We start from the raw sequence: 24,218 nt of genomic DNA on the forward strand, positions 1-24,218 counted from the left end.
TGAATCTATGTAGTAGTTTTGGAAGTATGGCCATTTTCACTATATTGGTTCTTCCTACCCAGGAACAAGGGATGTCTTTCCATTTTCTTATATCCTCCTCGATCTCCTTTTTCAGTGTGCTATAGTTTTCAGTGTAGAGGTCTTTTGCTTCCTTTGTTAAATTGATTCCTAGATATTTCATTTTTTGGATGCTATTGTAAGAGGAATTGCTTCCCCAATTTTTCTCTCAGTGAGTCTGCTATTTGTGTATAAGAAGGCTATTGTTTTTTGAGTGTTGACCTTATATCCAGCTACTCTACTGAATCTGTCAGTTAAGTCTAGCAGTCTTCTGGTGGAACTTTTTGGGTCTTCTATGTAAAGCATCATATCATCAGCAAATAATGACAGTTTAACATCATCCTTTCCTATCTTTATTCATTTTATTTCTTTCTCTTTTGTAATTGCTGTGGCTAATGTTTCCAGAACTATATTGAACAGGAGTGGTGATAGTGGGCATCCTTGTCTTGTTCCTGATTTTAGCATGAAAGTTTTCAGTTTTTGACCATCTAGTATGATGTTGGCTGTTGGTTTTTCATAGATAGCCTTAATCAAGTTAAGATAAAGACCTTCTATTCCAATTTTCTGTAGCGTTTTTATCATGAATGGGTGCTGGATTTTGTCGCATGCTTTTTCTGCATCTAGTGAGATGATCCTATGGTTTTTGTCCTTGACTCTGTTAATATGGTGTATTACATTTATTGATTTATGTATGTTGAACCATCCTTGCATCCCTGGGATAAATCCGACTTGGTCAGGGTGTATGGTCTTCTTGATGACCCTCTGTATTCTGTTTGCCAGTATCTTGTTGAGGACTTTTGCATCTATGTTCATTAGGGAGATTGGCCTATAGTTCTCTTTTTGTGTTGGGTCTTTCTCTGGTTTGGAATCAAAGTAACACTTGCTTCCAGGAATGAATTTGGAAGCCTTGCTTCCCTTTCAATTTCCTTGATGAGTTTAAAGAGTAATGGTGATAGTTCTTCTTTAAATGTCTTGTAGAATTCAGCAGTGAAGCCATCTGGACCTGGGCTTTTCTTTGGTGGTAAATATTTTATTACATTTTCAATTTCATTCATTGTAATTGGAGTGTTAAGAATTTCTATATCTTCTTCATTTAACTTTGGCAATTCATATGTATCCAGGAATCTGTCCATTTCTTCTGTGTTTTCCAATTTATTAGAGTACAGGTTCTCAAAGTAGGTATTGATGATCCTCTGGATTTCTGCTGGGTCTGTTGTGACTTCACCTTTTTTGTTCTGAATTGCATGGATTTGAGCCATTTCTTTCCTTTTTTTGATAAGGTTGGCTAAAGGTTTATCAATTTTATTTATTCTTTTAAAAAAACAGCTCTTTGATTCATTAATTTTTTGTATCATTCTCTTAGTCTCCATTGCATTGATTTCTGCTCTGATCTTTATAATTTCCTCTTTTGTGCAAGCTTTGGGTTTGTTATTCTCTTCTTTTTCTAGGAGCTTGAGGTTCTGGATTAGGTTATTTATCTGAGTTCTCTCTGTTTTCCTAATATGGGTATTCACTGCTATGAATTTCCCATGTAGAACTGCTTTCGTTGTGTCCCGTAGATTCCTGTATGTTGTACTGGCATTTTCATTTACTTGTAGAAACTGTTTAATTTCTTCTGTGACCCCAAGAGGGTGTTATTCAGTTTCCATGTGTTTGAGGGGGTTTTGTGGTTTCTTATGTTATTGATTTCCAATTTTATTGCATTATGTTCTGATAATATACAGAACTGCTTTCATTGTGTCCCATAGATTCCTGTATGTTGTACTGACATTATCATGTACTTGTAGAAACTGTCTCCAAGACTGCTTTTGAAGTCCAGTAAAGACTATGTTCTGTTTGGATTCCTGCTGTATGGAATGGAAACAATATTTAGAAATGATGAGCCTATTATGGAATTTGAATTTATAGGATTTATTATAGGTTTAAACGGGTTTTTTAAAAAATAGTCATGAGTTGTAATATAATCTATGTAGAAAAGATTAGTCCAAGTCTTTAAGTTTTTATATTTTTGTGAGTATTTAGCCTTAAATAACAGCACGGCAGTCCCAGAGGAAAGAAAACTTCTTTTTAAAAAATTCTTGAAAACCCAAAGAAGAGCCCAAATGAACATGGTGGAGGTTTACCCTAGAGCTAGGGCCATGGACAGAAGGTGAGATGCTGTGCCCGCCAAGTCTGCATGTGTGCTGGTCCATGGCCAGGGTATGTGGAGGTAATTGTGCTGGAAAAACTTGGAGTCAGCGAAGGGTAATTCCTATATGAGGAGAATTTAATTTAAAAAGAAGGAATATTGGAATGATCAGTAGCAGATGTTCAGTGATGTAAACTGAGAATGTATTAATTCATGGAATGCAAGGAAGGGTGAAGAACAACTTGAACAGAATAGGAAGGTACCCGGACTTTAGCAGTGACCAGGCCCAGTAGCAGAACCTGGTTAGCCTCTGTGCAAACTACCTTTTTGTTGTTACCGGATTCATTCTGTGTTTGCTTCATTTTTTCCCCCCTGTGGTCTGGCTTTCTCCATGTTCCATGAAGCACAGTAGGAGTTAGTGCCATTCCCACCAATGGTCCATGCCTTCTTGATAGTGGGGTTGATATGGAAACAGGGCCTTCAGCACCTCTGAGATGTGCAAGACACCTCGGTGTTCTCCTTCTGCTTCTTTTCTCCCTCTCTGGAGTCATCCATCTCCCGTGTCTTAGCCAACCTTGTCAGCTGACCATGCAATGTGTTCAACTCACTACAATTTTTAGGATTCATACTTAAAATGGCAACATTACTGATAATTATGCTGTTATAAAAGGCATAAACCATCAGGGTCCCAGACATTAGAACACAGATTTGCCCTGCTTCAGCTTTTCATTGTCTGTGTTTCCTCAGAGCTACTCTTAGATGGGCTCTTATGTGAGTCATACCTCTGCATAAATCAGACTGCCTTCTCTCCCTGAGAAGTTTTAAATCTTAACTCATAAGAACAAAATAAATAACTGTTTTCTTTGTGAAGGCGCTATGGAGGATTGCTTGTTCTGTACTTAACTTCATGATGTTTCCAAAAGGTAACTTAATGCCTTTATTCAAAGTTGTTTCTACTTTGACATAGAGGTTCTCTCCCTCTCTCTCTCTCTCTCTCTCTAACAGGACCATGAGCATATCTGAATATGGGAAGATAAATCCAGCCTGATGATTGTTAGAGATGTAATAAAGAATGATTTCTCTGATCAACCTCCTAAGACGTATATTGGTCTTTTAAAAAACTTTTTAAAAATTATAATTAACATATAATAAAGTGCACAGATATAAAGTGTATAATTTGATAAGGTTTTATGCAGATATAATAAAACCTCTTTGTGATCTACCATCGCCACCTGTCCCTGTCTTTGCCCATCCCAACACACCACTGATTTTCTTTCTGTTGCTATAGATTTTCCTTCTGCCTGAATAATCTTTAATATTTTTTATTATAGGTCTGATGATGTTGAATTCTTTTGGCATTCATATGCTGAAAATTGTCTTTATTTTCCCTTCATTTGGCAAAGATATTTTTACTGGGTGTAGAATTCTAGATCAATAGGTGTTTTTCTTTTAGTGGTTCAAAGACGTCATTCTCTTTCTTTGTGGTGTTTTTAACAAGAAATCTGCTATTTTGCTCATCTTTATTCTTCTGACCATAAGCAATCTTTATTCTCTGCTTGTAAGATTTTCTCTTTGGCATTGGATTTGAGCAATGTGATTATAATGTCAGTCGGCATAGTTTCCTCCATATTGTTTGTGCTGGTATTTCTGGGTTTATAATTCTCATCAAATACATAAATTGTCAATCATGATGTCTTCAGATACGTTTTACACCCCTACCTCTTTTATTTGGGCTACAATTAAGCATATACATTCCTCTTGGAGTTGATCAACCTCTCACTAATGTTTTCTTTTTTTTCCTCCTATATTTGATTTTAGATAGTTTCTATTTTTTTAATCTAACCACATCCTTTTTTCCTGCAACATCGAATTTGTTGTTCCTTTCCCATCCCATCTAGTATATTTATCATCCACATTTCTAAAAGTTCAATTTGAATCTGTTTTTCTTATGGTAAAAAATACACAACACAAAATTTACTATCTTAACCATTTCAAAATGTAATGCTTAGTAGTGTTATCTATATTTAAATTATTTGAATGCATCTCCAGAAAATTTTTTGTCTTGCAAAACTGAAATTCTGCTGGTTGTGCCCTTTGATGAACAAAAGCCTTTGTTTCGTATAATCCCATCTGTCCAGTGTTGCTTTTGTTCCCTGTGCTTTTGATGTCATAGCCAAGAAACAATGGCCAGATCTAATGTCCTGAAGCTTTTCCCTTGCCTTTGCTTTGGAATTTTATAGTTTTGGGTCTTACACTTGGGTCTTTAGTCCGTTTTAGTCAGTTTTTTATATGGTGTAGGGTAAGGCCCGACTTCCTTCTTATGCATGTGGATATCCATATTCCCAGTAGCACTTGTTGAAGGCACTGTTCTTTTTTCCATCAAGTGGGCTTGGCATCTTGTCGAGACTGAACTTAACCTTCTCCCCAGTCTGGGGTCTCCGGAAGAGTAACTGTCTTGGTTTATGGCCACTCTAAAGAGAAACACCTCATGACCAAATTAGAAAGAAATCATAGCAATATCACAACAATCTCAGGTGCTACAAATGTTGAAAGACAGGAAGAGAATATAATATGACATAAATGTAATGTGACACGAATAAATTTAATAATTAGGAGAAAATGGGTAAATTTTTTAAAAACACAACTTTAAAGATATACCCAAAAATCAACAATTTAAAAATGTAACTGGGTTATGTGTTCCAGAAATACCTCAGTCGTAGGATATAAGGACCTGCTCCAGGCACCATGAGACCAAAGAGAGAGAGGCAAGCGGATCCTGGGTGGCACAGGCAGTGGCTTGTGGGGACTTCTGGAGGGAAGTGTGGCCCTGGGCTAGATCAGCTGGGTCTCTGCAATTAAGTAAGAATGAAGGACATATATATGGGGTAGGACAAAAGTAACTTCATCCTACATGGAATGTACCTGGGCTATATCTTAAGCTAGTATCAAAGTGCCAAAGTTATCACATTGCTAACACCAGTTTTCAGTTGTAACACTCCACACACCTCTCCAATGGTTTTCTCCACTTATAGTTTGGTAGGAAAGTATGTGGGGAAATGGATTAAAGTTCCTCAGGGACAATCATGGCAGTTAGGACTCAAGATGGCTGCAGTCATGTCAAGCTGAATCCATATACTATGGCCACAAAAACAAACACTGAAAAAGAAAGGAGGTCTCAAAATTCTTCTAAATATTTAAGAAAAAAATAACACCAATTTGTTATAAACTCTTCAAGAGAAGCAAAAAGGGGATATCTCCTGACTCATGTTATGAATCCATAAGAATTATAAGAATACCCAAGTCTGATAAAAATATCACACACACACACTGAGAAATATGCACACACACCAAAACTTACAGACCAATTTTGTTCACAAAAGTGGATAAACAAATGTTTTAAACAAAATGAATTCAGCGTAACATGAGGAAGATAATATATCATGAATAAGTGGATTTATCCCTGGAAAACAAAGTTGGTTTAACATTTGAAAAATTAACAAGAAAGGCGAAGGTTGTATGATGATTTTCATAGTGGAAAAAAATCTTATAAAACTCAATTCCAATTGTGGCAAAAACTTAACAAGATATGATTTTAAAGGAATTTCCTGTTGTAATAAAACATATTCGCATGTCAATCTACCATGAATATTATACTTAATGATTAATTATTGAGCTGGAAAATGAGACAAGGATATTTGAATAAATACAATTTTCAGTTACCATTTACTGGATGTACTGCAGAGTGCTAGAAGACAACAACAAGAAATCAAACATTTAGGAATTGGAGATGAAAAGATGAAGTTTCCATTATCCCAGATGCCATACATGTAGAAAATCTAAAAGGATATTCAAATTATTAAAATCAACAAGTGAATTTAAAAAGATTACTGATATAGTCAACATAAAATTATAATTCAATATACTACTGATGAACAAAAAACAAAATTAAAAATAAAACTACCTTTTACATTAAGAGAGAGACCACTCAGGTGAACAAATTTAGGAAGTCTATAAATAGGTCCAAATATACAGAATTTAATATATGATAAAATTGCCATTTTAATCAATGCAAAAAGGCAAACAGTTCAATAATGTGTATTGAGACATCCTATCATATTCTTATCTTTTTCTATAAATCTAAATAAAAACCAGAGAGACTGGAGTTTAAGAACACAAATACCATATGTACACCATTAGAAGTAGAAGATACATCTAATGATAAGGAAAAGAACACTAAAAAGCTTAACTGCCAATGGCAACTTGGAAAAATGTTGAAAATTAAATATAAATAGTTCACATATCTTCTACAATAATTTCTTAAATATCAAAAAATTTAAAAAGCTCAAAGAAACATTGGTGATGAAATGAATTAAAATTACATGAAATAAAAACAAATGATGAAATAAATACATAAAAATTAACCTCTATAATTAAAAAAAATGAAAACTAAGCCAATCAAATTTAAAATTTTAATTGTGATTGGGATGTGAAAAATGGAGATTCTTACATATTGCTCGAGTTATGACATAGCAATATAATAAAGTTTTCATCAGCAATTTAAAGTGTCATAGAATCAAAGAAAGTAAAGTGTCATAAATGAGCATTTATGAACATGAAACTGTTCTGAGAACTGTCATATGTGAATTTTAAAAGCACTGAACAGTATAAATCCCATAAAATTATTTGTACGAAAATTTTGAAAGATAATACATCATGATATTATTCATGGTTATCTCTGGGATGTTGGATTTTACTCTTTTTATTATCTTGTTATTTTAGAATATTTCAACAATAATGTATACTGCTCTCCAAAAAGTTAATGTTAAATCAACAAAGGAAAATTTGAACTTGGTCATATTTTCTATTGAGGTAAATCCTTTCCAAGAAAAATAACTGCTTCAAATATTTTCTTTGTCAGAAATAGATCATTGACATTATCTGAGAATGTTATCTTTCAGGGACACACATTTCTTTGGAAATTGTGTGCAGTGTGTGCATTCTATTTTTATGGTTGATTTTTCTGGAATTTCTTGCAATAAGGCACCTTTCACAAATAATATTTCTGTTCTTCTTAGATATTATTTTCCCCTTAAGCCATAGGTGTTTTGTTTCTTTGTTGAACAATAAACATCAATAGATTGATGCATTTTTGAATTTTCATACAAGCAGTGCTACAGATTGGTACTCTCCATCTCCCAACCTGCACCATTCATTTATTGAACCCCTAACCATCAGTGTGACTGTTTGATATATAATTAAGGCTAAATGAAGTCATAAGGGTATAGCCCTGATCATGAAGGATTAATGTGTGTACAAGAGCAGTGAGGACTTGCTTGCTTTCCCCACCATGTCTCCAAGGCAGGAAGAGAGTCCTTGCCAGAAGCAGTAAGCCCTTGATCTTGGACTCCACGGCCTCAGACTGTAAGAAATAAATTTCTGTTGCTGTGGCCATCATCTGTGTTACTTTGTTATGGCAGCTTGACCTGAGACAGGTGGTAAAATATTTGCTTGGATCACCATTTATCTGGTTCAGTAACTCTTTAGAATTAGCGCTTTCATGGGGAATAGGATACTGCAATAGTCTGTTTAATAGATATTGTTTGTGATGTGAAAACTAACATTGTGTTTAATTATTGAGGAAGAATATTAACATTGCCTAGAAACTAACACTGACAGGAAATTATTGTAATCTGGTAATTTTTATTACCTCTTTCTGGATATCTCTTAGACCTGTCGCTACAAAAAGAATAGGACACACATGTAAATACCAAATAGTTTCTCTGATGTGAGAGATTGAAAGTGTAAATAAGGATAAAAATATATAATAGATAATGTGAAATAGGAAGAAGAGGTCCAAAGGGGAAGGGGAAGTGGGAGGGGTAGGGGAGAGGAAAGAAGGGAAAGGAATAAATATGAGAAAAGGAAAAAAGGGTAATAGGGAGGGACAGAGGGATGGTGGGGTTGAAGGGAGGGCAGGGGAATGGGGAAAAAATAAGAATCAAGATATAGTGTATAAAGGTACAAATTCCCATCGATGAATGTCATCATATTGTATACCTAAAATGTACCAATAAACTTAGTTTTAAAAAGGCTTCCCGTATTACTCAGATTTCTATCACAGTGACAAAATACCTGAGATGATTAACCGAAAGAAAGAGATTTATTTTGGCTCTAAATTTTAACAGTTTCAGTTCGTGGCCTTTTGGCTCCATGCCTTGGGGCTGTGGTGATGCTGCTCACAGCAGCAGCACATGGTGGAGAAAACCTGCTTACCTCAGGGTGGCCGGAAGCAAACAGAGAGAGGACGCAGCCGGAGGTCCACTCTCCCATGCTCCCAAGCACTTCTCTCCTCCTAGGCCTCTCCTCCTCCTAAGGAAACCAGGAGCAGGTGACTAAGGCGTTAGCAGAGGGTCCCAAGTGACACTTCCGGTCTGAGTGACAGCTCCTTTTTGGAGGGAATTCAGTGGTTCCAGCCCTGTAGTCACCTTTCAGTCAGACAGGTTGCGATTTGGCTTTCCACTCTGCTTCTTTTCCAGTTGTATAACTTTAAGAATGGGACTTAATCAACCTGAGTCCCAATTTATCTGTGGAAAGGAGAGAACAATACAACTTTGTATAAAGTGATGTTGTGAAGGTCCAGTGACAGGGCGTTCGTCACGTACCCATGGTGATTTTAAGTACTTTCCACCAAGCCTGGGGCCTGATTCTCTGTCTCTCAACCTCCGCCCTCCACTTCTTCCATATTGGCAGAAATAGACAAGTGTTGCTGCCTACACCTCCACAATAACATGCACTGATGTTAATTAGGATTTGAGCGGTTTCTGTTCTTTTCCAATCTGATTCCATTTTGATTTCTTGCTCTAATTCTAAATCCTTGTATTTTCCTACATATAGGAATATTTCAACTGAGGCCTCTGGAAGAACCACCTCCTTCACAGGGACACTTAACAATCTCAGACTTGCTAAAGAGTAATTCTTATAAAACAAAATGCTGATGCTTTCACTTTAATACTGAAACCTTTTAATGTTCTCTTTCCTTAGTAAAAAGAAATATACACTCTTTAAAAATTTGGGGGTGGGTGGGGAGAAAACTTGAGATCTACTCTCCCAGCAAGTTTCAAACATACAATACAGTAGTATTAACTGTCATTACCATGCTGTACAACAATTTTCATAATGTGTTTATCCTTTGGACTTAAAGTCTATACCCTTTGACCAACATCTCCCCCCACCCCCTGGGAATTACTCTTCTGCTCTCTGCACCCATGACTTTGGCTTTTCCGCTTCACATGTAAGTGTTGTACCCAGTGAGAGAGAACCAACCAGAGACTGATATTAAATCCACACAGGAGTTTATTACTGGCCGGGACCTGAGCAGAGCATCGGACTCGAGCCTCGACTGGGGGTTGACAAAAGTGTTTTATACACCTTTGAGGCCAACAGTTTCTAGGCCCCTCTATGGGATAGAACTAGCAAAGCAAGCAAAAGGTACAGAAGCGGAACACCCTGTAGTTAGAACATTTGTAAAACAATAGTTGATTAATTGTTGCTTCTAAGAGACTCTCTAAGGGGAAGAGGTTTCTAAGCTTCCTCCTTCTGAGTTCATCTAAAGGGCAGGCAGGTGGGTCAAGCAGCAATATAGAGTCTGTCTTGCTACCTAGGGTCCTTCAGTAAGAGTGTGAAATTTCACTTAGCATGACGTCCTCCAGGTTCATGTCATCATGACGTCAGGACTCCATGTCCTGGCTATTCTGAATAAAGCCACAATGAACATGGGAGGGCAGTTATTGCTTCTATGTACTAATTTCATTTTCTTTGAATAAAACAGAATTGAGATCGCTGGATCATATGGCAGTTCTGTTTTTAATTGTTTGAGGAAACTTCAACTGCTTTCCATAATGAATGAACTAATTTAGGGTGTAGAGGTTCCCTCTTCCCCACACCCCGACCAATACTTGGTATCCTTTGTCTTCATTCTGACAGTTATGAGGTGATAGTTCACTGTAATTTTTGTATTTCTTGATTATTAGTGATGGTGTGAAATTTTTCATATATTTGTTGGTCATTTGTATGTCTGACTTAGAAAATGTCTATTCAAGTCCTTTGCCCATTTTTTGGACATAATTTCAATTTTTTTCTGAATTCTTTATATATTTTAGATATTGATCCCTTCTCAAATTATGATTTGTAAATATATTCTCTCATTCTATAAGTTGCCTCCTCAGTCTATTGGTTGTTTTCTTTGCTGTGCATGGACTTTTAGTTTGATCCAATCTTATTTTTCTATTTTTGCTTTTGTTGTATATAATTCTGTGGGTATATCTAAATAAGCATTGTCCAGACCAATGCTATGGAGATATTTCCATGTTTTCTTCTAGAAGAGTAGTTAGGGCTTACATTTAGGTACTGAATCCATTTTGAGTTGATCTTTGTATATAGTGTGAGATAACGGTCCAGGACTTTGGCTTCCCTGTTTCATATTCTTTGTACTGTATTCTTGGTAAAGATCTGTTGATTATGAGTGCTCTCTGTTTTGTTCCATTTGTTTTCATTCTGGTAACATGATTTTAGTAACTAGTTCTGTAACGTACTTTGCAATCCTGAAGAGTGATGTTTCCAACTTTGTTCACCTTTTCCAATACTCTGGCTTTTCAGGGTCTCTTGTGGTTCCAAATTAATTCTAGGATTGTATTTTCTATTTTTCTAGGAAATTGTGTTGGAATTTTGATACAGTTTTTGGTCTATAGATTGTTGTGAGTAGTGTGGATATTTTAATGATATTATTTTTAAATCCATAAAAGGACATCTTTTCATTTACTTCTGTCTTTTTCAGTTCCTTCCATCAATGTTTTATAGTTTTCAGCATACATGTCTTTCATTTCTTTGGTTAAATTTATTCCCAAGTATTTTGTTCTTTTTTCATGCTACTGTAAATAGGAGTTTTTAAATTTCTTTTTCAAATAGTTTGCAGCTAATGTACAGAAACCCAACTAATTTTTAGGTGGTGATATTTTACTTATTCACTAGTTCTGACAATTTTTTGGTGGACTCTTTAGGATTATCTATACAGATAATGTCATCAATTTACTTCTATTTGGATGCTGGTTTTTCTGTTTTTGTTTTTGTTTTTACCTAGCTGCTCTGGTTATGACTTCCAGCATTATGTTTAATAGAAGTGGCAAGAGTAGACATTGTTGAAATACAAACAAACTTTAAAAGTAATATGTAATTTGATTCTGTTTACCTTTAAGAATTACTTCCTCAGACCAGATACTTTCACACACACTATATCCAGCCAAAACATGCTCCATACATTGTTCTTTCTGGAAAGGTATTCCTCTTCTTGGAATTGTTTTCCCCTTATATATTCACCTGTCAAAATCCATGAAGTCTGGTTTAAATGTCATCTCCTCCACGGACATTTCCCTATTATCCTGGTTTTCTGGTTTTCTTATCTAATTCCTTTTTTAAAAGGATTTACCTATTTTTTTCCTACATGATCTTCTGAAGTTTATGTTCTTTGACAGTAGAAAGCACCTCTTATTCATCTTGGTATTTTTGCATGTGACTCCTGTTGAGCAATATGAATTGTCTGAACCAAATTTGTTAATGTAAGAAAGCATCTCCCTCTTTGTTTCATCCTTTTCTGCTCCAGTCAGATTTCTTATAATTAAAGATACAGGCCCACAGTTCCCAATTGACATCTCCTGTATAGGTCACCATGCCCCTCGCAGAAACACTCTCTGCTAAGCCCCAGCAGACCTGGCTTTCGTCTTGCCATCTTTCACTTTATCTTCTGGCATAACCGTATAATATTTTTATTTCCTTATGAAAACAGACATGGTGAGGGTTTTTTATTCTCTGATATTGTAAAGCAAAGTATGGTAAAGGGGGGCACTTTTCTTGGCAAATATTGAGTAGCCACAGAACAAGAACTAAATTTGTAGTATGCACACATCTCTTCAAAGTTTTCTTTGTTTAGAAAATCACACATATTTGTCTTTCATTTTTCCACAAATTTAATGAGAAACTTGTCCTGTATACTAAATCAGGGCAGAAGAATATTGTGATTAAATGTCACTGTACACCTGGGTTCCTTGCTTTGGGAAAGTAATAAAAGGGGACCAGAACCCTCTCTTCTCTTTTCTTCCTGGAAGACCATCATGTTGTCCAAATAGGGGTTTAACTATAAGTAAATGAAAACTTTCTATGGCTCCCTAATTATCAAGTAAGCAATTTTAACCTTGAGTCTGTGTTTTGGCAACTAGGAATTCTCATTTGGAGGGACAGGGCTGGGTGCAGTGCTATATTAACTGAATAGTAACTTTCTTCTATGCCAGTATGAAGCACAATGACAATGCTATAACTGATGAAAAAATATGATTTATTAGTTACATAAATAAAAAAGTTGATCGAATCAGTTTTGTCACCAGGCAGGTGTATATCAGTTTCTCCTTTTCCACAAAGCAGTTATAATTTTCCAAACTTCCTTAACTTAAATATCTAAATCACAATTTTTTATTAAATGAAGCTTTATCTATGAATACAAAAGACTGCTTTTTATGAGCTGAGATGTAGATAAACCCACTATTTTTAATTTCTTCTTTGAGATAATAGCTTAGGTTGGCTGATTGGTTTAAATCTGTGCAATTAAACCTTAGTCTAGTTTTCCAACTGTATTATGCAATTTCTACTCTTGGACCTAGTAGTTTTGTCTATAGCCTGATTATGCATTTTGTAAGTCTTTCAGGAATGTCAAAAAAAAGGATAATCTGGGTGAGTAGAATATAGCACAAACGGTTTTGTCTCATTGACTCTATTATCCCAAATCATCACTACATATCAAGCAGATGTCTAGTCATGAGTAAATAATGTGCACATGGGCCTCCTCTAGGCCTTGTCAGAGTGCAGGTCCTGACTCAGGGATGCAGGATCGGCTCCCAAGTGCAGCCCGGATTGAGGGCTCAAACAAATCATTTGCAGACTTGGAGGAAAGACATCTTCATAGACGGTCACCCAACTTGTGTTTCTCTCCTGTAATCAGATCACCTTCCCATTGTTTGGGTCTTTCAATTTTTTTGTAATTATAACATTTAAACTATTACACTACTTAATTGTATGGCATGTCTTGACTATGCAGCTTTCCTTTTATCAGTGCAAAAGCAATCCCTTGCCAGATTTCATTCTTCTTTGCCTTGAACTATACTCTAGGATATTTATGAAATGACCTTGATTTCTTTTTTCTTGATTTTGTCAAATATAAGCTTAAGACATAATAGGTGCTCAAAAATACTACTTGAATGAATAAAGCTGTCATCAAGTATTCTATTAGTTTTGAACTTTTCATTGTTTCCACAAGCACCTCTTTTTTTTTTTTTTAGTTCTTTTATTGGCACATTTTAGGTATACAATTCATTTACATTTATCATTGGGTGTTTGTACCTGTACATGATATATCTTGGTTCTTATTTTTTCCCCCATTACCTGAAGTGCCTCTCTTTTAAAATAGCCGATGTAGGTTCTTTGGGTGAATATATAAATGTCTGCCTCACAAGTGCAAGGTCCTAAGTTGGATATCCTGTAAAAAAAAATTCAAAGTTAAATATCTAATTTGTGAGTACAGCTCCTAGTTCATGTTGCATTGCTCAGCAGTGCTACCCCTGTGCCATCTGCCTCTCTTAATTGAACAGTATAACACAGAGACTATACCTTCTCATGAGATGTTCCCACATGCTGTATTGATCTGCATCTGCATCTTTTCCTTAGGTCACCAGACAATTCAGGGTGCCACATTCTCTCTTCAAACTTCTTCCACATAGTATATTGCATTCCTGGAAAAGCTTGGATGGAGAAAGGAGAGCAGTGAGTTTGCAGAGTCTGGCTGGGGACAGTAGCATAATGGCGGGCAAAGGCAATACTGCACGGTTAGTTCAGGAATGGCCAAATTTCCTGGTGGTGAGTAGAGCCCATCACTTTGAAAGTGGGAGGGGGAAAGGGTGGAGAGAAGGGAGAGAGGAAGAAATAGAAGTAGAAAAAGAAGAGAAAGAAGGAGGAGGAGGAGAAATGAGAGGAGACAAAATACTTTCTTTTGATACTATAGAGTTTCAGTTTGTTTCAAAGGGAGACAAATCTTTTGCAAAAGGGAAGGAGACGAGGATGTGAAAGGAGGTGGAAGGCAGGGAAGGAGAAGGGGATGAAAAATAATTGAGATATGTAACTGAGATGTGTTATGTACATGCACCAATGTCCTCCACAAAGGAATGCAATCATTGTATACTGTAAACATGGACTAAAAAAATAAAAATTGAAAAATGCTTCTCAAAACTATTCTGACTATGGCCTTTCTTATTTATGACATTTTTTGTAGTGGTTGTTGATTTTGTTGTGCAGAGGTATAAGAGTCAAGGTTATCTTCTATCAGGTTAACCCAATAATATAACCCAAGATGCAACAGACTACAGAACTAAGAAACTTCCAATCAGACCCCCTTATTAGTAAGGTACACCAGAAAACTCAGCTCCCATTCTAGATATTTATTCAGCAGTACGTGGCTCAAATACATTACATAATCTCAGAGGACTTTTGGTTTTCTCATCTGTAAAAGAATTTAGGCTAAATTATCTCAGCCAGCTGTAAAATTTTGTCAAAAACTTCAAGGTCCCATAGGACAGTAGAAAAGTATTGATTTTTCCTGCAGAGGTTTAAAGTCAGAAAAACCATACAGAACAGAAGTTATCAAACTTGCAAAAAGCATAATGCTTAAAATTCTATGATATTCTGTATGGAATACCTTATAATATTGACATACATTTAGAATAATTACAAACTCAAATTATAATACAAATAGGTAAAAACAAATGTTAAAAGTTTAAGTTTATGGTAGCAAGAGAAAAAAATTACATTTTTTTGTTTAATTCTACTTCCTAATATTTTCATATTCTATAGAATAAGCTTACTCCCATATTTTTCAATTATTTATTTGCTCTTTAAAAAGTTTTACAAATTGACCTTCTAGTTGACTTTTATTGAACTTTCCAGTATCTTATTATTTTATATGAAGTGCCAAAACATAGTCTGTTATGAAACTTTGTTGGTTAATTATTTCAGTTGTGTGATAACATGATTAGAGAGAAACTAGGGAATTCTTGACTCCATGGGGCAAGCTGTTCCCTTGATCTTTTATCTTTTTTCTATTACTGTGTTGGTGTTCCAAATAGACTTTAATCCCATGAAAGAAAGATCATGTATGTTTTTCTTTGTTTTTGTTTTGTTTTTTTTTTTAGGGACTGAGCCTTTGAAACATTAAAAATGTGTTGGGTCATTCTTCCTGGAACACGGCCACATGGAATGATGAACATTTTTTTCCCTCTTTGGGGAGCAGTAGGATCAGGGAAAACATCCTGAAGAAGCCACATGAGGGCTGTGTGTTTTCAGTAGTGTATGTGCGTGTCTGGGAGAGCATGCCTTGAGCGACATGAGCTCTAAATTTATTTTCATGTGGCACCCTGCAGTTAGGTGAGCATTGCTTTACCTCAGGTTCTTCAATGACAGAAAGTGTCCAGGTGACAAAGCAGATGCTCCCGTTCTACAGCATGCCCTTCAATTTTGTGGGAAATAAAAGAGAGATTTGAAAGATGGTGGGATTTTCTACCCACTGCTGGGTGGACTTTTGGATAAGATGTGTTTGCTTCTCTGTAGCACTATCTCCTTGTAAGACCTTCTTCTCAGCATGAAACATGCACATGACTGATGGCCAGAATCATCTGGATCAAGATAGTTTCTGGTCCCTTCCTCACATATAAAATAGGACTTTGAAGTAAGATCTCATGCCCCAGATTAGAAGCTGAGGTTTAGGTGAGAGACTTTAAAAAATTCCTATCACCTCTCCCTCTTGCATCCTCAAGAAGACTCAGATTTCTAACACAATGGAAACACCTGCCGCTCCACCAGTGACAGCCAGCATTGGGATACACTGACAGGAAGAGGCTGTGGTGCCGAGGAAGGGGGGAAGCCAGTCCTTCTTGTCCTAGAGATGATGGGATGGAAAGAGGGAGAGGTTAGGTTAGGATTTGTCTTGACTTTTTCTCTATGTTTTCTGGCAGGATTGGGCGTTAGGAAAGAGCACAGGTGCCACAGCCAAAGGGGAGCTATTGGGCCTTCTTTGGGTCCAAACTCAATCAGAAGCCATGCTGCCCAACCTGGGCAGGGCCACATCAGAGTTTAATTTGTCAACAAAGAGTGACTAGACTGAGATTATCCTTGAAGTTTTGCTCTTCAGGGCAGCTGAAATATTGCTTCATCTTCTTATTGCAAGGCAAAGCCAGGGAGAAAGAGGAGAATGATTGAGAAATCTTGTGGCTTGAGGGCCAGATGATAGATAGTCCTGCCCTTTGGGCTGGATTGGTGAGGTGTAGCATGACCCCAGCCTCAGCCTTGGGTGGGAAACAAGAGTAGGAGACTAGGAGGTCATAGGGTGTGTTGCACCAGTGAGAGGCAAAGTGAGCTAAGTGACCAGAAGAGCAACTCTGGGCTCTACATGACCGGTAAACCAGACCACAAGTCCCAGCAGATGCAGCCCTTTGCAGCAGCAAGCACGGTAGGGGAACAGCATGCAGGTAGAGAGGAATCACCACTGACAGGAAGGCACAAGGAAAGGGGAGTGCAGCTGAGGGAAGGGTCTATCCCTCCAGCAGGGTGGTCATGAAGTCTTCCTTCCCCTGGCGCCCTAATAAAGAATTGGGGAAACTCAGGGAAATCAAACATTTATTTTTTCAAAAGACAAAGAGCATGACCCAAAATGATCATTTAAAATATTATGGTGTCCACTTTATAAAGATAATTTTAAAACACATTTATTGTATATCTGAGAGATAACATACATAAAATTTCAATTCTGTTACACTTATTAAGTGGATGAGTGAATGAGAGAATGAATGAATGAACCAAATAAGATAGAAGAAAAATACAAATATAATCCTTAAGATAATCTCCATTGATAATAGAATTCCCTAGCAAAGGACATACTAAAACCTAGACCACTACTTCAGCACTAAGGTATGGTTCCTTTCCAAGTGTTAGTCACAGTCAAGGATGAGCCTGAGAAAAACATGAAATTATGAAATAGATATGACTTGTCTTTGGTTCTAACAGGACTCAACTTTCTACTCAGCTATCTGACTTACTCTGTATTTTCAAACCTTGCAAACACCTTGCTCTCAGGGAAAACTCTGATTCTCAGTGTGAATTTGTTGATGCTAAATAATGATGTTTCAATAATTAAATGTTACATGAGGACCAACCAAACCCAAGGTCCACAGCAACTATCTTGAATTATGGAAAAGATACAGGAGAGACTAAGATACAAAAAAATCAATGAATCAAAGAGTTTATTTTTCAAAAGAATAAATAAAATCAATAAACCCTTAGCCAATCTTATCCAAAAAAGGCCCCAATCCATGCAAATTAGGCATGAAAAAGGCAAAGTCACAACAGACCCAGAAGAAATCCAGAGGATCAATACCTACTTCGAGAAACTGCACTCTAATACAATGGAAAACACAGAAGAAATGGACAGATTTCTAGATACATATGAATTACCAAAGTTGAACGAATAAGATATAAAAATTCTAAACACCTCAGTTACAATCAGTGAAATTGAAAGTGTAATTTAAAATTTACCAGCAAAGAAAAGCCCAGATCCTGATGGCTTCACTGCTGAATTCTACAAGACATTTAGAGAAGAACTATTGCCACTACTCTTTAAACTTTTCAATGAAATTGAAAGGGAAGCAATATTTCCAAATTCATTCCTAGAAGCAAGTGTTACTTCGATTTTAAAAGTAGAGAAAGACCCAACTGAAAAAGAGAACTACAGGCCAATCTCCCTAATGAACATAGATGCAAAAATCCTCAATAAGATACTGGCAAACAGAATACAGAGGGTCATCAAGAAGATCATGTAACCTGACCAAGTTGGATTTATCCCAGGGATGCAAGGATGGTTCAACATATGTAAATCAATAAATGCAATACACTATATTAACAGAGTGAAGGACAAAAACCATATGATCATCTCAATAGATGCAGAAAAAGCACTCAACAAAATTCAACACCCATTCATGATAAAAACCCTGCAGAAAATTGGAATAGATGGTATTTATCTCAACTTGATAAAGGCTACCCATGAAAAACCAACAGCCAACATCATACTAAATGGTCAAAAACTGAAAATCTTCAAGCTAAAATCAGGAACAAGACAAGGATGTCCACTATCACCACTCCTGTACATTGTAATTTTGGAAACATTAGCCACAGCAATTAGACACAAGAAAGAAAGAAAAAGAATAAAGATAGGAAAGGAAGAAGTAAAAACTGTCATTATTTGCTGATGATATGATACTCTACATCGAAGACCCAAAAAACTGCCAAAAGATTTTTAAACTTAATTGACAGATTCAGTAGAGTAGCTGCATACAAATTTAGCACTCAAAAATCAATAGCCTTCTTGTACACAAATAACAGTGTCAGTAAGAGAGAAGTTAGGGAAACAATTCCTTTCACAGTAACATCCAAAAAGATGAAATATCTAGGAATCAATCTAATGAAGGAAGCAAAAGACCTCTACATTAAGAACTACAGCTCTCTGAAAAAAGAGATCAAAGAGGATATAAGAAAATGGAAAGATATCCCCTGTTCCTGGGTAGGAAGAACCAATATAGTAAAAAGGGCCATACTTCCAAAACTACTATACAGATTCAATGCTATCCTGATTAAAATCCCTACAATATATTTCACAGAACTAGAGAAAACAATCCAAAAATTCATTTGGAACCAGAAGAGAACTAGAATAGCAAAAGCAATTCTTACCAACAGAGACATGGCAGGGGGTATCAAAATCCCCAACTTGAAACTATACTACAAAGCTACTGTGATAAAAACAGCACAGTACTGGCAAAGAAACAGACTTGAGGATCAGTGGAATAAATTAGAAGATGCAGAAACAACTCCAGATATACTCAGCTACCTCGTCTTTGACCAAGGAGCCAACTATCTACACTGGAGGAAAGACAGTCTCTTTAATAAATGGTGTTAGAAACACTGGATTTCAACCTGCCAAAGATTAAAACTAGACCCCTATCTTTCACCATGCACTAAACTGAAATCCAAGTGCATTAAAGATCTAAATATTAAGACAGAAACATTAAATTTGCTGGAAGATAAGTTAGGTAGAACTCCTGAAGACCTTGACAGAGGAAAAAACTAAGAACAAATCCTCAGTAGCACGGGAACTAGCAGAAAGAATCAATAACTGGGATCTCATCTTATTAAAAAGCTTCAGCAGCCCCCCAAGCATACCCACCAGCTGACAGCTTGGCTGAGCGGGGCTGAGCGGGGTGAGTGGGGTCGAGCGGTTGCAGCCTGACTGGGACCTGCATCCTCCGGCTTGCACCACCAGCTTGTGACCAAGACAAGGTGAGGAGGACCTCCCCGGGCATGCCCACCAGCCCCAGCTTGGCCACGCAGGTGCCTCCAACAAAGCCCCCCCCCCCCGGCCTTCTGGCTGTGGAGCTACTTGGTTCCACACTGCAGAGGCATGGGGGATATAAAAGCCATTGTCCTGAGCTGCAGAAGTGAACAACAGAGAGTGGGCCTGTCTTAGGCTCCATGATGAAAACAAGCCCACTGGAAAAGTGAAGAGAATCTGCAATAAAGGCACACCAGACCACTGTGCTTGGTAGGTTGGAGGGATCATCAGCTCCCATCAGAACCTGGACTTTCTTCAGGGGAAAGGCAGTTGAAACCTGCAATAGAACCTTGGAGAATGCAACCCTGCAGGAGGACAGGGAGCTCAACTTGGGACTTGCAGCCAGAAATCTGCCTGAATCTCATGGGTCTGTGATTGGCTTACTGAGACTCATTGACTTATAACTGCACACTGCTGCCCATGTTGTCTATTGTGACAGCAGAGACATACCCTGAAGGAAGCCCTTCATTTTTAAAGGTGATAGATTAATAATTACCACAAATTGTTATTCTCTAATGATGTATTGGATGCTATGGTGCTGCTGATTGTATCACTTGGGCTAAGGTGTTGTGATTGATCTAATCAGTTGTCCTTCCTGGTATAATGAAAATGAGATAGCCTCAGAACCACTAGAGACTCAAAACCTAAAGACCAGCTATATCTGGAAGACATCTCTGAGGAGCAATCATTCCATAAGGGTTCTAAATACATCAACAAAGATACTTACAAAAAGCAGTTTCAAAATATCAACCCAGGAACTAAACCAAGGACAGTACCAAAAACAAAAATGAGAAGACATTTAAGCAAGGCACAAACTCAGACTTCCACCCAACCAAGGGTAAACCTCAGGGAAAATGAGGTGGAAAAGTCTGATAACCAAGCACCTGGACACCCAGACCTAATAGCACAGAAAGTAACAAAACAGATGAATGAGGCTCTAGAAAAATTCAAAGCAGAAATAATCTCCCAGATATCTACAGAGATGGTGAGCAGAGTGAAAGACATGATTAGAGGATCTGGAACAGAAACTGATAAAAAAAACAGATGAACTCAGAAACATGCTGGAAGCCATGAATACCCAGCATAAGAAAGAAATGGAATCCGTGAAACAGATTCAAACAGCTATTCAGGAGATTAAAACTCCATTGAAAGCATGCAGAGAAGATTAAGAGAATCTGAAGATAGAATATCAGATATAGAAGACAGGATTGTGGTTAAGGACCATGAAAACAGAGACTTCTTAAAAATAGTAAGGGACCATGAGAAATCCATTCAGCAGCTGCTAGATGATGCAAGGAAGAATAACATAAGAGTGATAAGAGTCCACAAAAAAACAGGAGAAAGTACAATTGACATTAAAAAAAACCTGTTCACAGAAGTAATAGTAGAAAACTTCCCAGACAGAAGTGGAGAATTGGACACACAGATAAGTGAGGCATATAGAAATCCACCTAACCACGATAAAAAAAAATCTACACCTAGACATATAATAGTCAACATCCCAGAAACCCAACAGAAGAACAAAATCCTACAGGCAGTTAGAGAAAAGAAACAAATCACCTATAAAGAAAAGCCCATTAGAATCATGGCAGACTTCTCAACACAAACCCTCAACTCAAGAAGAGCCTGGAGTCAAGTATTTCAAGCCCTAAAAGAAAATTACTTCCAACCTAGACTGTTGTATCCGGCAAAATTATCTTTCAAAATCGATGGGGAAATTAGATACTTCCATGACAAAGAACACATGAGAAATTTCATGAACACCAAACCAGCACTCCAAACAATTCTAAGCAATATCCTAGAAAAAGGCAACAAAGGTCACATCTCCATGAGGCGCAACAGAGGGAGGCCAACAGACAAGGTAAGAAATTAAAGGGAAAGGGGGAAAAAAGAAATAAGAGCCAACAACAGTAAAGCATCATGACAAGGATGAGTCAATATCTATCAATTATAACTATCAATGTTAATGGCCTCAATTCAACAATCAAAAGTAAACTGAGAGAATGGATTAAGAAGCAAAATTCAGCAATGTGCTGTATACAAGAAACACACCTAACTCAAAAAGAAATTCATAGACTAAAAGCCAAAGGATGGAAAATGGCTCTCCACACCACAGGAACACAGAAAAAAGCAGGGCTAGCAATCTTATTTGCAGACTGTGGGAAAATGTAGGATTTAGTTACTAATTGTAAGAAGCTTGTGAAATGAGAAAATTAAGCAATTCTCAGTGAATGTCCTCAACTCTAGGATTTAGTTACTAATTGTAAGAAACTTGTTAATTGAAAGAACTAAGTAAATATCTCAGAGAACTTCCTCTGGCCTATTTGCTGAAAGGATTGCAGAAAGCCTTAAAAGATGTTGTAAAAGTTCATAGGAAGTAAACATGTTTTCCTGAGCTCTCTTAGTAACCATTGTCTGGGGTCAGAGAATCGCAGCCCTGTGACTCTATAGATGGAGGGAAAGATTGTGGGCTTGATTTCATCAGAAATCGCCCTGCTTTCTTGGAACATCTGATAGAGGAGGGCTGCGATGTACTCTTAGATGTACGGCTCTGGTGAACGGAGACACAAGATGTGTAAACTTGCCTGTGGCTTTATGAGTTACTTGTTAACCTTTAAGACTAAGATAAATGTGACAATGCTGTAATGATAAACAAAGGCCAGAGATGTGCAGGAATGTCACAGATGTTCTTCTGAGAAAACAAAGAATAATGATGTCAGAATTGCCTGTCGAAAATGTATAAAACCTGACTGCTAGACCCAATCTGGGTCGAAACAGAGAACAGTGACCTGAAGAATAAAGTGCTGTTTCGTCCCCCAGCTGTCTCCTTTTCGTTCTTTAAAGGTTGGTGCTCTCCGGGGTCTCCCGGTCTCCCTCTAGAGAGACCAACAACAGCAGACAAAGTAGATTTCAAACCAAAACTAATTAAGAGAGACAAAGATGGTCACTACATCCTTGTGAAGGGAACAATCCAAGAGGAAGAGATGACAGTCCTAAATATACATGCACCAAATACGAATGCCCCCAAGTATACAAAATAAATATTAATGGACATGAAAAACCAAATAAGCACTATACAATTGTAGTGGGGGACCTCAATACCCCACTATCACAAATAGGCAGATCATCTAGACAAAAAATTAACAGCAAAATTCAAGAACTGAACCAAGCTATTGAACAAATGGACTTAATAGATATTTATGGAGTGTTCCACTCTACAAAATCAGAATACACATTCTTTTCAGCTGCACACGGGTCATTCTCCAGAATAGACCACATTCTAGCTCATAGGACATGTCTAAGTCAATGTAAAAGAATTGAAATTACCCTCTGTATATCATCAGACCACAGTGCAATAAAATTGGAGATCAATAACATAAGAAACTGCAAACTCCCACAAACACCTGGAAATTGAATAACACCCTCCTCAACAACCAATGGGTCACAGAGGAAATTAAAGAAGAAATTAGACAGTTTCTACAAGAAAATGATAATGCCAGTACAACATACAGGAATCTATTGGACAAAATGAAAGCAGTTCTATGTGGAAAATTCATAGCAGTGAATGCCCATAGTAGGAAAACAGAGAGAACTCAGATAAATAACCTAATGCAGAACCTCAAGCTCCTAGAAAAAGAAGAGAATAACAAACCCAAAGCTCTTACAAGAGAGAAAATTATAAAGATCAGAGCAGAAATCAATGCAATGGAGACTAAGAGAGTGATACAAAAAATTAATGAATAAAAGAGCTGATTTTTTGAAAGAATAAAAAATCGATAAACCTTTAGCCAACCTTATCAAAAAAAAGGAAAAAAAAGGCTCAAATCCATGCAATTAAGAATGAAAAGGTGAAGTCACAACAGAAACAGAACAACCCAGCAGAAATCCAGAGGATCATCAATACCTACTTCGAGAACCTGTACTCTAATAAAATGGAAAACACAGAAGAAATGGACAGATTCCTAGATACATATGAATTGCCAAAATTAAATGAAGAAGATATAGGAATTCTTCCTAGCACCATTTATTGAATTGGCTGTCTTTACTCCATCGTATGCTTTTGGCTCCTTTGTCAAAGATGAAATAGCTGAATATATCTGGGGGTGATTCTGTATCCTCTACTCCACATGTCTATGTTTTTTCCAGTACCATGCCATTTTTATCACTGTTGCTTTGCCCTATAGCTTGAAGTCGGGCATTATGAAGCCTCCTGCTTTGTATTTCCCAAGATTGTTTTTGCTATTCTAAGTCTCTTCTGATTCCATATGAATTTTAAGATTCTTTCTTTAGGTCTGTGAAGTACACTTTTGGTATTTTTATTGGGACAGAACTAAATCTGTATAACAGTTTGGGGAGTATGGCTATTTTGTCAATATTGGCTCTGTCTATCAAGGAGCAGGGGACATGTTTCCATTTTCTGACATCCTCTTCAATCTCCTTTCTCAGAGTACAGTAGTATTTTTGCTAGAGGTCTTTCACTTCCTTGCTTAGGTTAATTTACAGGTATTT

General features: G+C 37.0%; 1 protein-coding gene across 4 annotated transcripts in view; it reads left to right on the top strand.

Moving 5' to 3' along the window:
- LOC110345985 (alcohol dehydrogenase E chain) overlaps window positions 1-24,218 on the top strand; it is an 86,568-nt gene that overhangs the window by 41,800 nt on the left and 20,550 nt on the right. Inside the window, exon 2 of one of the 4 annotated variants that reach the window (XM_087198753.1) lies at window positions 13,952-14,140. The exons of the other annotated variants lie outside the window; for them this stretch is intronic. The gene's annotated coding sequence lies outside the window, so the exon portion shown is untranslated. The remainder of the gene's footprint in view (window positions 1-13,951; window positions 14,141-24,218) is intronic. 4 annotated transcript variants of the gene reach the window in all.

The sequence above is a fragment of the Heterocephalus glaber genome, unplaced genomic scaffold (assembly GCF_053883595.1).
Source record: "Heterocephalus glaber isolate CG9 unplaced genomic scaffold, H.glaber_assembly_v1.0 deba00001688, whole genome shotgun sequence".
Taxonomy (NCBI): domain Eukaryota; kingdom Metazoa; phylum Chordata; class Mammalia; order Rodentia; family Bathyergidae; genus Heterocephalus; species Heterocephalus glaber.